Source organism: Formica exsecta, unplaced genomic scaffold (assembly GCF_003651465.1).
Source record: "Formica exsecta isolate Colony F162 unplaced genomic scaffold, ASM365146v1 scaffold3703, whole genome shotgun sequence".
NCBI lineage: Eukaryota > Metazoa > Arthropoda > Insecta > Hymenoptera > Formicidae > Formica > Formica exsecta.
The window spans coordinates 53,981-58,974 of NW_021850946.1; positions in this window are offsets into that span (position 1 = coordinate 53,981).

The following is a 4,994-nucleotide window of genomic DNA, read 5'->3' on the forward strand; positions in this document are numbered from 1 at the left end:
AGTGCCGGTCTACAATAGGTGATTTAAGATTTAGCCTTTGTTTTAAGAGAAAAATTACATCGATCCTAGCCTCAAGCTCTAAGCTTTAAAAGATGGGAGTTGGCCAACTCGCTTAGGGCTTAGAGATTAGGGCTTAAGGCAGCGCGAGAAATGTTTAAGGCCGAAAATACGTCATAGTTTAGAGGTTAAGTCATAAGGTTTAGGGCTCAAATCGCCTATTGTAGACCGGCACTAACGTAACGTAATGCATTACGGAAAAGCTTGTGCGGTGGCCCTAAGTGCCGGTCTACAATAGGTGATTTAAGTTTTAAGCTTTAAGAAATTGACCAATCGTAGTCAAGTATAAGGAGAATACTCGACTGTGATTAGTCAATTTCTTAAGGCTTAGGGCTTAAATCACTTATTGTAGACCGGCACTTAAGAAATTGACTAATCACAGTCGAGAGAAATCTGGATATTGATCATGTAACTTTTTCCCTAAGGCGGAAACGTGAAAAGTAAAAAATATTACCATTGAAATTAATGGCATAATTTTCCACTTTTTACGTTATACGGGCTTATCGGGCCTTAAGGCTGGTTTATGCAGGCCGTAACTGTTAATTTATGCCGGAACCGTTAAAGTTTAACACTAGGATTACAAGGATTACAATCATAATGCCATTATGAACAAAAGCATTGTAATCCTAGTGTTAAACTTTAAGTGCCGGTATAAATTAACAGTTACGGCCTGCATAAACCAGCCTTTACTTTTCCCTTAGGGTGCAAACGTAAAAAGTGGAAAATTATGCCATTAATTTCAATGGTAATATTTTTTACTTTTCACGTTTCCGCCTTAGGGAAAAAGTTACATGATCAATATCCAGATTTCTCTCTGCTTCTTATATATAAGATTGTCTTAAGTACAATCTTAAGATGTTACCACTGAATTATATACATATGGAAAGCGCCGTGCTACTCAAGATGCGGGATGACAAAGAGGGCATTGTGTGACCTTTTGTCTCTTTCTGTTATAGGCCTTCTTTTCTAGTGGTAGAATCACCGTCAGAAGTCTATGGTGCTAGTGGAGTCGACTCTATACACATACACCAGTGCAAGAGCTAAGAAGAAAAGAGACAAAGGATCACAAAATGTCCTCTTTGTCATCCCGTACGTTTACACCAGGCTTATATGCATAGATATATTATATATAGATAGAGCTTTATCTATCTTACTGTCTGCCAAGATAATGGGTGCGTTCAGGAGACACAACTATTGAGTAGCAATCGAACGTAATTGGTTCTTACTTCTAGAACCAACAAATCAACGTCGAGCGTTGACAAGACGATGCTCAACGGTTGTGTCTCCTAAGTGCGCCCATTAAGATACTTTCCTCCCTCGCGCATGTGCAATCGCATTCCTCTCGACGGCCAAGAAAATAACCTATTGCTGACGAGAGAATTACCTCTTCTATTTTATGTAGAAGATACTGTGTTTAATAAAAATACAATACATTTAATTTCTCGCATTTGTTAATTCTTAAATTTCTTAAAATTTTAATGCAAATTTCAGATCCTTACAAATAGATGTGCATCCGCCGAGAGAAACATACAAATGAGCATGCGTAAGAGAGGAAAATCTCCTATTTATCTTGGCAGACGTGGCTCTAAAGCCCATATCAGACTATTTAAAGATTGATATTCAAGATTCAAGATTGAAATTTGACCAACCAGGACAAAGAAATTTTAGTTTCTTTTGTTCTGATCAGTCAAATTCCAATCTTTAATCTCCAATCTTCAATTTTCAATGCATAGTCTGATACGGGCTTAAGGATGCAAACCCATGCAGCGGATTAATAACCTAATCTAACGCGGAACGAGAAGAAAACCAATCGCGAGCGTAACAAAAATTGCAGAATGCTCGCGATTGGTTCCGCTCTCGTTCCGCATTATGCTATTCCGCTGCATAGGTTCGCACCATTAGGCCGGATTCACACCTTGGCAGAAAAGCAGAAAGCAAAAAAGCAGAAGCCAATCAGAACTCGCGCTGAAAATAAGCAGTACATTTTGCTTTTTTAGCGCGAGTTCTGATTGGCCTCTGCTTTTCTGCTTTTCTGCCAAGGTGTGAATCCGGCCTAATGGTGCGAACCTATGCAGCGGAATAGCATAATGCGGAACGAGAGCGGAACCAATCGCGAGCATTCTGCAATTTTTGTTACGCTCGCGATTGGTTTTCTTCTCGTTCCGCGTTAGATTAGGTTATTAATCCGCTGCATGGGTTTGCATCCTTAAGCCCGTATCAGACTATGCATTGAAAATTGAAGATTGGAGATTAAAGATTGGAATTTGACTGATCAGAACAAAAGAAACTAAAATTTCTTTGTCCTGGTTGGTCAAATTTCAATCTTGAATCTTGAATATCAATCTTTAAATAGTCTGATATGGGCTTTAGAGCCACGTCTGCCAAGATAAATAGGAGATTTTCCTCTCTTACGCATGCTCATTTGTATGTTTCTCTCGGCGGATGCACATCTATTTGTAAGGATCTGAAATTTGCATTAAAATTTTAAGAAATTTAAGAATTAACAAATGCGAGAAATTAAATGTATTGTATTTTTATTAAACACAGTATCTTCTACATAAAATAGAAGAGGTAATTCTCTCGTCAGCAATAGGTTATTTTCTTGGCCGTCGAGAGGAATGCGATTGCACATGCGCGAGGGAGGAAAGTATCTTAAGCCGGTATTTATAGTCAATTCTTATATTTAAGACCGTCTTAAGCACAATCTTAAGATGTCCTTAACCAATCACAGAGCCGTATTAGCATCTTAAGACATTACTTAAGACGGTCTTGAAATAAGAACTGACTATGAATACCGGCCTATGAATACCGGCCTATGTCTATGCTCGCAATACTCAATCCAGTCTATAGCCGGTATTCATAGTCAGTTCTTATATTTAAGACCGTCTTAAGCACAATCTTAAGATGTCCTAAACCAATCACAGAGCCGTATTAGCATCTTAAGACATTACTTAAGACGGTCTTGAAATAAGAACTGACTATGAATACCGGCCTATGAATACCGGCCTATGTCTATGCTCGCAATACTCAATCCAGTCTATAGCCGGTATTCATAGTCAGTTCTTATATTTAAGACCGTCTTAAGCACAATCTTAAGATGTCCTAAACCAATCACAGAGCCGTATTAGCATCTTAAGACATTACTTAAGACGGTCTTGAAATAAGAACTGACTATGAATACCGGCCTATGAATACCGGCCTATGTCTATGCTCGCAATACTCAATCCAGTCTATAGCCGGTATTCATAGTCAGTTCTTATATTTAAGACCGTCTTAAGCACAATCTTAAGATGTCCTAAACCAATCACAGAGCCGTATTAGCATCTTAAGACATTACTTAAGACGGTCTTGAAATAAGAACTGACTATGAATACCGGCCTATGAATACCGGCCTATGTCTATGCTCGCAATACTCAATCCAGTCTATAGCCGGTATTCATAGTCAGTTCTTATATTTAAGACCGTCTTAAGCACAATCTTAAGATGTCCTAAACCAATCACAGAGCCGTATTAGCATCTTAAGACATTACTTAAGACGGTCTTGAAATAAGAACTGACTATGAATACCGGCCTATGAATACCGGCCTATGTCTATGCTCGCAATACTCAATCCAGTCTATAGCCGGTATTCATAGTCAGTTCTTATATTTAAGACCGTCTTAAGCACAATCTTAAGATGTCCTAAACCAATCACAGAGCCGTATTAGCATCTTAAGACATTACTTAAGACGGTCTTGAAATAAGAACTGACTATGAATACCGGCCTATGAATACCGGCCTATGTCTATGCTCGCAATACTCAATCCAGTCTATAGCCGGTATTCATAGTCAGTTCTTATATTTAAGACCGTCTTAAGCACAATCTTAAGATGTCCTAAACCAATCACAGAGCCGTATTAGCATCTTAAGACATTACTTAAGACGGTCTTGAAATAAGAACTGACTATGAATACCGGCCTATGAATACCGGCCTATGTCTATGCTCGCAATACTCAATCCAGTCTATAGCCGGTATTCATAGTCAGTTCTTATATTTAAGACCGTCTTAAGCACAATCTTAAGATGTCCTAAACCAATCACAGAGCCGTATTAGCATCTTAAGACATTACTTAAGACGGTCTTGAAATAAGAACTGACTATGAATACCGGCCTATGAATACCGGCCTATGTCTATGCTCGCAATACTCAATCCAGTCTATAGCCGGTATTCATAGTCAGTTCTTATATTTAAGACCGTCTTAAGCACAATCTTAAGATGTCCTAAACCAATCACAGAGCCGTATTAGCATCTTAAGACATTACTTAAGACGGTCTTGAAATAAGAACTGACTATGAATACCGGCCTATGAATACCGGCCTATGTCTATGCTCGCAATACTCAATCCAGTCTATAGCCGGTATTCATAGTCAGTTCTTATATTTAAGACCGTCTTAAGCACAATCTTAAGATGTCCTAAACCAATCACAGAGCCGTATTAGCATCTTAAGACATTACTTAAGACGGTCTTGAAATAAGAACTGACTATGAATACCGGCCTATGAATACCGGCCTATGTCTATGCTCGCAATACTCAATCCAGTCTATAGCCGGTATTCATAGTCAGTTCTTATATTTAAGACCGTCTTAAGCACAATTGATTTAAGCCCTAAGCCTTAAGAAATTGACTAATCACAGTCGAGTATTCTCCTCATACTTCATTGTGATTGATCAATTTCTTAAGACTTAGGGCTTAAATCACCTATTGTAGACCGGCACTAAAGCCCGTATCAGACTACGTATTGAAGATTGAAATTTGACCAAACAGGATAAAAGGAACTAAAATTTCCTTGTGCTGATTGGTCAAATTTCAATCTCAATGCATAGTCTGATACGGGCTTAAGTGTGGAATCGGGCCTTAAGGCTGGTTTATGCAGGCCGTAACTGTTAATTTATGCCG